We start from the raw sequence: 13,176 nt of genomic DNA on the forward strand, positions 1-13,176 counted from the left end.
TGCATAATGTTTTGTGGGGTTGCTTGCATTAGGACCAAAAAGGGAAAAAAGGATACTGAAGGAGGGCGAGATCCCTAACGGTGACAAAGAGAGAACGGAAGTGTGAAAAACTGCTTGCAAGGGTGTTATTAAGAGGCAGGAAGGTTATCACAATATCTGACTACGCTAATATATATATTTTTTACAATTTAAGTACTAATTGCATTTGCTGCTATTAATGAAAGTATATGTGTATATTGTAGGGGTTACAAATAGAAGGGTGGGATCGTCAAAACCTAAAAAAATAAACATATATATGGAGGCATTGATAACAATGGGGGAAGATGCAACGATATCCCAAATGGAAAATCTAGAAAATCTTGAGGATTATTTGCCACCCTTAGGGGCAGGAAAAAGGGGAATGAAACCTAAGTCCTATTATTATGCAATTTTACTACCTGGAAATAATATGGATCTTTTCCATGACGCAATTGTTGAAGATCTATATCAAATGAAAGGATGATCTGTCTCAAAGGGAGCGGCAAGCACTAAACAAACTCCAGCATGAAGACTCAATAGAAACCAAGCCAGTGGACAAGGGAGGCAACATCACAATCCTAAACAAGAGCGATTACATCCAAGAAGCAAATAGACAACAAACGCTTGGCACAGAACCCCACAAAAGAAATTTGGAGAGGGAGGGGCGGCAGCGACGGCAGCGATCACAAGCAGGCGGGGGAGAGGGAGGGGCGGCAGCGACGGCAGAGATCACAAGCAGGCGGGGGAGTGGGAGGGGCGGCAGCGATCACAGCACACACCGGGCAGGGGGAGGGGCGGCAGCGATCAGAGCACACACCTGTGCAGGCAGGGCCGCAGGAGGAGCCAATCAGCGCTCACGACGATGTCTCCTCTTTTCCCGGGGCTCCTCAGCACACAGGAGCCCCGCACCAGCCCCGCACCAGCCGGCATCATTATCCGGTCTCCCCATTGGCACGGGAGACCGGCAGGCACATCAAAGGCTTCCCCCAGGCAGGGGGTAGCGGAAACCACGTCCTCCCGGCCCCGCCCACAACCAGGCGGCGGCGGCCATCTTGAGGCAGCTCGGGCCTCGGCGGTGATCTCGGGAGTAAAACGAGGGGTGGGAACCCTCAAAATTAAAATAAAACACAATAAAATATAAGACAGAAGCCCCCCAAGCCCCCCCCCCCCAAAAAAAATCCGAAAATTCGCTGGGGTGCACGCACGCGTGCACGCTTATAGATATATAATTTGTTTCTCTTTTACTTTTCGCAGGAACCACTGGAGGGATTTACACTATTTTACCAAAAGCGTGATCTGCGTACCAGACACTACCATTTTGACAAGTTTGGTGTAATTCCCTTCAGCGGTTCAAGCTGTAGCCGAGTCTAAAGGTCCTAAAGGGGGGTCCCAAAACGTGTCTTCTCCATGTTAATTTCCATAGGGCGGTCGAACTCACTTTTAGCCCGAACGGCTGAATGGATTTCCACCGAACTTGGCAAAATTGTAGGGACTGGTACCCCGATGTGCCTTTGCTATGTCTCAAGATATATGCTCCAGTGGTTTTACGAAAATTTACTTTGAAAAAATATATATTGGGCTACATTGTGCTATATATATGTTAGAGCCCAAATGTAGCCCAATGTAGCCCAATGTAGCCCAAAGATGGCCACCAGAGACAAAAAAAACAAATATAGCCCAAATATCAGCCAGATGTAGCCCAACTATAGCCCAATGACAGAATGTCCCAGAGTGTTCTAAAGATCAACTAGAGCGCTAACAGTCTTACTTATGACAAAAGTATGGCACACCTGAAGTCATCTTGATTGGAATAAAGTGTTAACACTTAAAACATTTAATTTGCAAAGGAACAAAATGAGGGGGTTCATTTTGCCATAGAAATTATGATTAGTGCTGAAGAAAGAAAAATTAGGGCACATTTTGAGTGACTTCTCAAATCCTCTTATATTTCATTAAAAAAATTCTGATATGCAGTCTCCCAAGATGGCCACCAGAGACAAAAGAGCCCAAATGTAGCCCAAATTTCAGTCAGATGTAGCCCAACTATAGCCCAATGACAGAATGTCCCAGAGTGTTCTAAAGAACAACTAGAACGCTAACAGTCTTACTTATGACAAAAGTATGGCACACCTGAAGTCATCTTGATTGGAATAAAGTGATAACACTTAATACATTTAATTTGAAAAGGAACAAAATGAGGGGTTTCATTTTGCCATAGAAATTTTATATATATAAATATATATATATATATATATATATGCAGTGAAACTCTTCGGCTTTGTAATCCCTTTCCCGTGGGGCACAAAAAATAGAGACAGAAACGGAAACATATTTACTCTCTTAAACAATCAATTATAAAAACACATACTCACTAACCCACCCATACACACAATCATCCACCCATACAGTCTTGCACACATGCTGTCTTTAAAATACATACAAATAGTGAGTCACTCATTTATGCATCTGTGCTCTAAGTAATATCCCCCACTGAACCATACAGACACTGATACAGATTTTTTTTTTTTTGTAACATCGTTTTTATTGCAGCACCAAAATAATTGTACAGACAGTATATTTATAAAATATCCAAGTAACATAGCAGTACGGCACATTATCAATTCGTTCCCCCTAACATGCCATTCACGTCTCCAGGTAGAAGACTGAGCAACAATCATACTGAGTCCATTTCCCGCTTCATTGTTCAGTGTCCATAGCCATATACACAGGAAGACGTGGACTGCTTTTGAAATTTTCGCCCCTCCCCCACCAGCTATCAACCACCCCCCCCAACTTCCCACACTCCAAAACTCCCCCCCGTGGCAGTGCTATAGTAGAATCCCAGAGAAAGTAAGGTCTGGTGTGTGCAAGGAGGAATTAAACATTCGCTAAGGTGTGCTCCTAGGTGTGCTAATGGGGTCGGCTGCTACGGAGTACGCATCCTCTCCTTCCTCCTCATCATTATCATCCCGGAGTGCCTGTACCATCATTTCCCATGCTGTCACCCTTTCCATGGCTTTCTCATCATCGGTCCTCCTAGCCATCTGGTACCTTAAAGTGCTTTCACAGGCTGCCCACCTCAGACATTCACCATACCATCGCTTGTATGTGGGCCCCACTTTCGATTTCCAATTCCTTGTTATTTCCCTCTTCGCCAAAATCAGCCCCAAATCTATGAATCTACTGGTAGTCTTATTTTTGGACGTGTGTGGAAACCAGTGTAGCACCCCCACTGCTTTGGTGTACTGTATCTCCCTATCCGTGGCATTATTTAAGGCCCTCCCAACCTCCTGCCAGTATTCCCCCAAGGTAGGGAAATCCCACAGCATGTGTCCCAGGTCTGCCCCCAGTGTGCTGCACCTAGGACAGGCCGCCTGTTCCACTCCAAAGTACTGCCGTAGTTTCCCTGGCGTGAGGTATGCCCGATGAATAATATAAAAATGTATGAGTTGGAACCTAGCGTTCCTCGAGCTCTTCCGCGCCCTCCGCAATAATTGGCCCCAAGTGGCGTCAGGGATCTCCATTTTGAGGTCCAGTTCCCACTTAGCTTTTAAAGCTGTGAGCGGCTGCAAGGCCTCCCGCAACATTCTGGAGTACAGACAGGTTACCGCCTTAAAGGTTCCGGCCGCCATCATTGCATATTGGCACGCCATGGAGGTCGCAGGTTCCTGCAATCCCTCTCCCCAATGGTCTTGCATGGCGCCCGTTATCGCCGCATGTAATAAGTAATCACCTCGTGGGAGGTCGAACCGCTCCTGCAACTCTTGAAACGGAAGCAATGCACCGTCCTCATACAAATCGCCCAGCATCTGAACCCCAGCCTCTTCCCAGCCTAGCAGTCTCGACCAGTCTCCACCCTGAGGCAGGGCTGTGACCATTCCCAGCGGGATCTCCGGAGCATACATGCGGCGGATGCCCGCTCGTTTGCGCGCCCGGTTCCAGCAAAGTCTGAACATCTGTTCTTCCACTGTCAGATCCCTAAGCAATAGCTTCTGATGCAGCGTGATATATGTCAGCACATGCCGTGGAGTGCCCTCATCTCTAGAATGCTCTGGGCCCCGATACACCCTCACGACCTCCTGCGTGAAAGTCTGCAGTTGAGCTGCCAGGTAATAGCATTCGAAATCAGGCACCGCCATGCCTCCCTCATCTTTGGGTCGCAAGAGGGTATCCAGAGCTATTCGTCGCCTGCCCGTGCCCCATAAAAACGCTATGATCAGTGATCTCAGGCGCCGAAAGACTGAGCCCGGCACCCATATTGGGAGAGTCCTAAAGTAATATAATAGCCTAGGCAGAGCCACCATCTTAAGCAAGGAGACCCGACCAGCCAGTGAGAGTGGGAGAGTAGCCCAGAAGTCCATACACCCTCTCAGGGCATTAATACAGCGATTGATATTACCATCCAGCATATCCACTGGAGTGTGGTAGATATAAACGCCGAGATAGTGCAGGCAATGAGGTTCCCACCGGAGTTCCTGCGCCTTGAGGGGGCACGGCTCTCCCTGTCTCAACGGGTACAGACAAGATTTGGGCCAATTGACCCTCAGGCCCGACAGCCTCCCGAACAGTCTCGCCCCCACCAACTCCGCCTCCGCATCGGCCAAGAACATCAAAAAGTCGTCCGCATACAACGAGATGACATGCGGCCTGGCCCTGAAGACCAACCCCTTATAATGGCGGCCGGACCTGGCCTCCGCTGCAAAAGGCTCCATTGCCAAAGCGAACAAAAGGGGAGAAAGGGAGCACCCCTGCCTAGTGCCGCGTCGTACCGGATATTGCTTCGAGATTAATGAACTCACTCTAACTCTAGCCGTGGCTTCTGTATACAGGACTTTGGTCCAGTTGATATAACCCTCCCCTAGCCCGAAACGCCTCATCACTTCATACAGATAGTCCCATTCAAGACTATCGAAGGCTTTCTCGATATCTATTGATAGCACGAATGGAGTAGTGTTGTCCGACATCTGAGCCCCCATCAGCCTCGTCAGCCTGCGAGTATTGTGGGTAGTGTTTCGCGTCGGGATGAAGCCGCATTGATCTTTATGAATCAGGCCTGTCATGTGAGTCAACAATCTATTCGCTAGGATTTTGCTCAGTATCTTGTAATCCGTCATGAGCATAGATAATGGACGGTAGGATGAGAGGGCATCACTCGCTCTACCAGGTTTTTGCAACAGGATCATAAGGGCCTCGCACATTGAGCTCGGGAGTCTACCTCGTGACTGCGCCTCATTATAGACCAGTTGCAGTTGTGGGGCCAGATACTCCAAGTATTTGCTATAAAACTCTATCGGGAGACCGTCAAGCCCTGGGGTTTTATTCCTGGCCATCTGCTTTACCGCACTCCCTATCTCTCCGATCGTTAAAGGCCGACCCAGCTCCTCTGCTTCCGATTCCTCTAATTGTGGTAGCTGCAACCCTCCGAGGAAGGTTTCCAATTCTTCCGCCCCGCCCGTCAGCCCGCTCTCATATAGACCCTCGTAATACGCTCTGAACCTATCCAGGATCCCGGCTTGGGTGTGGCAAAGCCCACCCCCCTCCGCCTGAACCGCCATGATTGGAGCACCCCGCCTGATCGGGTTGGCAAGCCACGCCAGCATCGACCCCGCTTTATCGCCCTCCGCATGCGCCCTCGTCAGATATACCTTGTGGTCGAGGCTACGCAACCGCTCTAACTCCACCGCTAGTGCTTCTCTGGCGCCACTAACCCCCTCCTGGAGCTCAGGGTGATTCGGGCGCTCTCTCTCCTTCTCCCTCAGTCGCCTCTCCGCTCTTTCAAGATCATCCAACAAAGTTTTACGAGCACCCGCAGCACTCCCGATACAGTGACCCCTGACCACCACCTTAAACGCGTCCCACTCCACAGCCCTAGTAGAGGCAGAGCCACTATTCTCCTCAAAGTAACGTGCCACTCGCTCCCCCAAGGCCTCCCTAAAGAGCAAATCATCCAATGTATCAGGTTGCCGCCGCCATGTTGGGACACAGTTGATTTCAACCATCCAGTTCAGGGACAACAACAGAGGGTTGTGGTCCGACAGTGTGCGGGCCAAATACTCAGCGCTTCCCACTGCTGAGAGCATATGCGACAAGCACAGAAACACATCCAATCTAACATGCAGATCATGTAAAGTAGAATGAAAGGAGTAATCCCTCGTGGTAGGGTGCAGTGCCCTCCAGGCGTCCCCCAGGTCCCAGCTCTCCTGCCAATCTAATCGGCGTTTCGCTATCCTGTGTACTGGGGAGGCGTGCAATGGGGGATGGGATCTATCCAAATCAGTATCCACCACCGAATTGAAATCCCCTCCCATGAGCATCGGCCCTTCCAAATAACTCGCCAGTTTGCCCGAAAGCGCTGTTAGGAAAGCGGGCAAATCTACATTTGGAGCATACACACTACAAAGAGACACTACCCGGCCCCTGAGTCTCCCCTCCACAGCCACAAATCTACCCTCTGGATCCACTACTGTTTTAGTGACCTGGAAGGGAACCCCTGCCCGTATCCAAATCAATGCCCCCCTCGCAAAGGCCGAATACGTTGTGTTAAAGAGCTGCCCCCTCCACCTCCTCTGCAGCGCTATTCCCTCCTGCTTGGTGAGGTGCGTCTCTTGAAGAAAAGCTATATGCACACCCCTACGCTTCAGATACGCGTGGACCTTGTGTCTACGCACCATAGTATGGAGACCCCGAACATTCCAGGTCACACATTTCAAAGCCCCCAAATTAGCCATATCTCCCTGCACCCGCAGACAGAACAATAACAGCCATCGACCGTGCGCTCATGCCAACAAAATGCTGCCCCCCCCTTCCACTCCAAACAAGTGAACCCCACATCCCCCCAAACCAACCTGAGCATCCCCAACTACTCTTGGTTCCCGCCCCCCCAGGACAGGCCCCCCCGCAATTGGAAGTGAACCCACCCAAACTATCACAACTAAATATCCCCTCAAAGAAAGGCACTAATACTCGCAGTCTCCACTTGCGATGACCGTAAGGGCCAGTAGGGCGCGGACCGATGCCGAGAGAGTACGTCAAAACAAATCAATCCCGCATATCCCGCCCCATGATCCCTCCATGATAGACTCACAAAGTCCCATACAGTAGTAAACTGTGCACACGGGCACAGCGCCCCAGTGTCTGACCGGCAGGTCGCTCCTCAAGTCCAGTGGTTCATGCTTCAACTATCTCCCCAGATGTCTGAGGCGTAACTATGGGGCCCTTGGCTCCTCCATATTCCGAGAGTCCCGTCTCCGATCCCGTGCCCTGCTCCTCAGAGTCTGTGCCCTTCCCGGACTGGTTCCTTGCGTGCCAGAGAGGTCTACCACCGCCTGTAGGGCTGCCTTTCTCTCTGTCTCCGTCTGTGACACCGATGGTTTTCCAGTCCTCCGACGATTCTTGCGAATACGTTGCGATTTCCTGATCGGCTGTGTCTCTCTAGCCTCCTCCGCCCTGGCCCTAGCTCCGTCCGTACCAGCCTTGTACGTGTCCCACCAGGCCCAAGCGTCCGCCGAGGTAGTGAAAAAAAGCGACTTGTCGTCCACCACGACTCTCAACTTCGCTGGAAAGAGAAGGGAGTATTTTATGCCCTCCCCACGGAGCTCACGTTTTAGAGACAAGAAATTGGCCCTGAGTCTTTGGGTCTCAAAAGTGTAGTCCGGGAACAGGGTGACTCTGTTGTTGTCAACTTGAAAGGGTCCTGCTTCCCTCGCCCTCTGTAGTAGCCAGTCCCGATCCCTGTAGTGGAGTAGCTTGATCACCACCGGGTGAGGCGGCAGGCCCGGGGCCGGAGGTCGGGCTGGAACCCTGTGGGCCGGTACAGGGAAAAGAAAGGAGCTAGTCCCTCTGGCGCCACCTCAGTGCGTAGCCAATTATCGAGGTAGCCCACCATGTCATCGCCCTCAATTTTTTCCGGAAGGCCCACGAGGCGAACATTGTTGCGCCTATTCCTATTTTCCGCATCCTCGGCCCTCCTCTCCAACACCTTCAGCCTGTCTAAAGCATCCGCCATCTGGGCTTTCACCGCTGCGCGGTCCGGGGCCAATTCCTGAATAGATATCTCCATAGTCTTGACTCTGTCTTTAAGTTTGTCATGGTCCGCTTTCTAGAGACCCAAGCCCGTCGCCACCTGGGCGATGTCCTGTTGCAGGGCGTCTTTCATGGTCGTGATGGCCTCTAGTATACGGTCTTGCATGCGCTGGAGAGCAGATTGGTCACGATCCGCTCCATCCATCGTCTCCGATTCAGCCGCTCTGTCCCCCTTTCCTTTCGGTTTCACCATCTTGGCTGCGGCCGGCACTGGCTCCCAGGACCCCTTTGTTCTCCTCACTGTCTCCGCACTGCAGGACCTCGCCACCGGATAGCCCCTCGGGCGATAGGATCAGGGATCTAGGACACATGTAGAGCACTGGATGCTGCTCTGATCGCACCAGTGGGTTCAGTTCCCGGGAGTCCTCTGCTGCAGCGGGGTCTCGAGGTGCCAGTATGTGCGCAGAGAATCGGGGTCGTTGTCACAAAGCCGCCGCCATTTTGGGGCCTCCTCTGAGAATTAATTTGCAGTCGCGTGTCCCCGTAGCCCGCCACCAGAGCGAGGAAAGGCCACCTGTGCCTGCCGAGAAGGTTAGGGGAGGCCCTCCGGTCCGGTAATCACCGCCAGTGTTGGACCAGCAGGAGAGTCAGGCCTCAAACCACCTCCGCCGACTGCGACAATTGTCCAGGCCTCAGGGCGCCATCTTAGATCGACGGCGTCACACCCGGTGCTGTCCTTCAAAGTCGATTTTCAGGACGAGGAACAGCTCCAGGTCGTCCACTCTGAACGCCGCTGCCTCCGTGACGTCTTTAAATCACAGATTGTGCAAGTTTTACCGGAATTCGCGCAGATAATCAGGATGATATTCGGGAGCGGGCGCGAAGCTCCGGGCTCACGCAGCCTACCTCCTCGGCATCCAAGCCACCCCCCCCCCCTCCAGACACTGATACTGATACTCAAAAAAACAACTAATAACCCATATACACACCCATGTAGCTACTCACCAACCCATGCAGCCACTTATACACTATATATATATATATATATATATATATATATATATATATATATATATATTCACTGAAAAAACCATAGGTTAGAGACCATATATAGTTAGCTGGACATTTTATTGACAAAAAACCAATGAAATTCCATATATAGTTAGTTGCACTAACTATATATCGCGCACTCGCAATCCACTGCTGATGATGTCACATATTACATCATTCATGACATGGTCAGTGACATCACTGATGACATCACTGATGACATCTCAAATGACATCACTGATGACATCACTGATGACATCTCAAATGACATCACTGATGACATCATCTAGTGTCTGTGTGTTTTTGTAAAGTTTAAATATGTTTTACATATTGAAGAATGAGTGGATGTATGGAAGACTGAGTGTGTGTGTGGCTGGCTGGGAGGTGTGTGACTCTGTGCATATCAATGTGTACTTGTATCAGTGATTGTATAAGAGAGTAAGTATGTGTTAGTATATGTGTGAAAAGTATGGTGTTCTGTGTTTAACTGTATAGATGAGGAAATCGAAGTGTGATTGATTCTTCACAGGACTGACTAGGTGTATGAGTGCATATGATAGTGTTGTAATAATGAGTGACTGTATGTATGAGTGATTGTATGGGTGAATGAGTGAATGTGTGTGTAGACGTAGGAATCAGTGAGTGCGTATGTAGTAACTGGTATTGGTGTGTCATGATGTCATCAGTGATGTCATTTGAGATGTCATCAGTGATGTCATTTGAGATGTCATCAGTGATGTCATCAGTGATGTCACTGAAGTATGGTGTTCTGTGTTTAACTGTATAGATGAGGAAATGGAAGTGTGATTGATTCTTTACAGGACTGACTAGGTGTGTGAGTAACTCCATGGATGAGTGGCAGTGTGTGAGTGTCTGCATAGGTGTATGAGTGCATATGATAGTGTAATAATGAGTGACTGTATGTATGAGTGATTGTATGGGTGAATGAGTGAATGTGTGTGTAGACGTAGGAATCAGTGAGTGCGTATGTAGTAACTGGTATTGGTGTGTCATGATGTCATCACTGATGTCATTTGAGATGTCATCAGTGATGTCATCAGTGATGTCATTTGAGATGTCATCAGTGATGTCATCAGTGATGTCACTGACCATGTCATGAATGATGTAATATGTGACATCATCAGCAGTGGATTGCGGGTGCGCGATATATAGTTAGTGCAACTAACTATATATGGAATTTCATTGGTTTTTTGTCAATAAAATGTCCAGCTAACTATATATGGTCTCTAACCTATGGTTTTTTCAGTGAATTTTCAAGGTTTTGTAAATGCAAATTCCTAACTATATATGGTCTATAACCTATGGTTTTTTTCAGTGAATTTCATTGGTTTTTTAAAAGCTAATATCTATAGCTGTAAAATATATTCTTTATTACGTGACGTATCACGTAGCCACGTGAGACGCCTCATGACGCGTCGCATAACCGTGACGTATCGGTTCTGCAGCGCAAACAAAACCCGTAACGTAAGCGTGCCGGAGCACGCTTACAGATATATATATTTTTTTTAACCTTAATTAGACAAAATCCACACGTGCACATATCTTGAGGCCTTGCAAAGGCACATCAAACAAACAGTCCCTACAATTTTGCCAAGTTTGCTGGAAATCTATTCCCTTAATTTTTTTTTTACTGTTTCTCTTGGTTTTCCCCTTGTTACGCTTACCGGGACGCTACCCGGTACGCGAACCGGGCGCTCCAAAAACACAAGATGGCAAACTCCCGTTACGCTGCCGGTTAGCTGCCCGGTTCGCGTACCGGGAAGCTCCTCGACCGCGAAAAATCGCGGGGGACTTTAATATCCCCCTCATAAATCCTAGGGGGTCAGGAGGGGTTTACCTTGCCCCCTTTCCTTCATTTCCCCCATCTTTTTTCACCACATCTTGTCTCTCGAACCTACCGAGAGACAAGATGGCGGCCGCTCCGGACTGTTTACAATGTTGACAGCTACGCTGCCGGTTAGCTGCCCGGTTAGCTGCCCGGTGAGCTGCCCGGTTCGCGTACCGGGACGCGCCTCTACGGCGTAAAATCGCAAAAATTTTTGCCCCGCGGGGCACTTTAATATCCCCCTCATCAATCCTAGGGGGTCAGGAGTGGTCTACCTTGCCCCCTTTCCTTCATTTCCCCCTTCGTTTTTCACCACATCTTGTCTCTCGATCGTACCGAGAGACAAGATGGCGGCCGCTCCGGTTTGTTTAGAATGTTGACAGACACCGGAGAGCCAATCAGATTTGCTTCGCGAAGTTCCGTTACGCGTCAGGTACGCGAACCGGGGCGCTAACCGGAGCGCTGTCACAGATATATATATTTTTTTAAACGTTAATTTCTCAAAATCCACTGGAGCACATATATTGAGACATAGCAAAGGCACGTCGGGCAAACCATATCTAAAATTTTGCCAAGTTTCATGTAAATCTATTCAGCCGTCCGAGCTAAAAGTGAGTCCAACCGCCCTATGGAAAAATGAATGGGAAAAACGCGTTTTGGGACCCCCCTTTGTTCTCGGCCCCCCCTTGATGAAACCCCACCAGATTTTCAGGGGCTGCTCAGAAAAAAAATGTGCCATTTTCCTGAAAATTTCAGCCAATTCCGTCCACAAACGCCAAAGTTATTAGACATAGAATTTTCAGAAATCCCATAGAGAAAAAATCCTAACTATATATACCCACTGGCTATCGCCAGTAGGTAATATACATATATAAACATATGTAATCTGCATATCTATATAAATATAAATGCATGCATACATATACATATATGCATACATATGCATGTTATTTACATGAAAGTTTTAAAAACACTAATAAAAGCAAAGCTAAAAAGCCACCTCATTACAAACAGAATGGCTTTAACTTAAACGAGGGCGAGATCTATTGCATTTTCAATGCTTGTTTACTTTGGTTCTATCAAGAAGGCATTCAGATGTGTCACACATTTGCCATAAATTCTGAATGTTAGCACTCTAGTTGCTCATTAGATCACTGTAGTAAAGCTAGTGCTCACCAGGGAAGTCTGCTGCTAATCATGGTTTGCAGCCATTTTCCCGCATTTTTTATCCCGCAGACTTTCAGTCCGCATACCATTATCCCGCAAGGTCATTGAGCAAGCATACCATTATCCCGCATTTTTTCAAAACGCATGTGCATTTATCGCGCATGCCTTTACAAAGAATTACGTTTTAAAGGCATGTATGGTAAATGCATTTGCGTTGTGAAAACCACGATGACGAGAGAGGTAAGTGGGTTTGTGTTAATTTTTTCGTGGGTTAGTGATTGTGTAGTGTAGTGTAGTGTTGTGTAGTGTAGTGTTGTGTTGGTGTAGTGTAGAGTTGTGGTGGTTGTTTAGTGTAGGGTCATGCTGGGGGTAGTGTTTTAGGGTTTAGGATAGTGTTGTGGTGGTTGTTTAGTGTAGGGTCATGCTGGGGGTAGTGTTTTAGGGTTTAGGATAGTGTTGTAGTGTTTGCGTAGTGTAGGGTCATGCTGGGGTGTAGTGTTTTAGGGTTTTGGGTAGTGTTGTAGTGTTTGCGTAGTGTAGGGTCATGCTGGGGGTAGTGTTTTAGGGTTTTGGGTAGTGTTGTAGTGTTTGCGTAGTGTAGGGTCATGCTGGGGTGTAGTGTTTTAGGGTTTTGGGTAGTGTTGTAGTGTTTGCGTAGTGTAGGGTCATGCTGGGGTGTAGTGTTTTAGGGTTTTGGGTAGTGTTGTAGTGTTTGAGTAGTGTAGGGTCATGCTGGGGGTAGTGTTTTAGGGTTTTGGGTAGTGTTGTAGTGTTTGCGTAGTGTAGGGTCATGCTGGGGGTAGTGTTTTAGGGTTTTGGGTAGTGTTGTAGTGTTTGCGTAGTGTAGGGTCATGCTGGGGGGTAGTGTTTTAGGGTTTTGGGTAGTGTTGTAGTGTTTGCGTAGTGTAGGGTCATGCTGGGGGTAGTGTTTTAGGGTTTTGGGTAGTGTTGTAGTGTTTGCGTAGTGTAGGGTCATGCTGGGGGTAGTGTTTTAGGGTTTAGGGTAGTGTTGTAGTGTTTGCGTAGTGTAGGGTCATGCTGGGGGTAGTGTTTTAGGGTTTAGGGTAGTGTTG

The sequence above is a fragment of the Lissotriton vulgaris genome, chromosome 1_1, assembly GCF_964263255.1.
Source record: "Lissotriton vulgaris chromosome 1_1, aLisVul1.2, whole genome shotgun sequence".
NCBI classification, from domain to species: Eukaryota; Metazoa; Chordata; class Amphibia; order Caudata; family Salamandridae; genus Lissotriton; species Lissotriton vulgaris.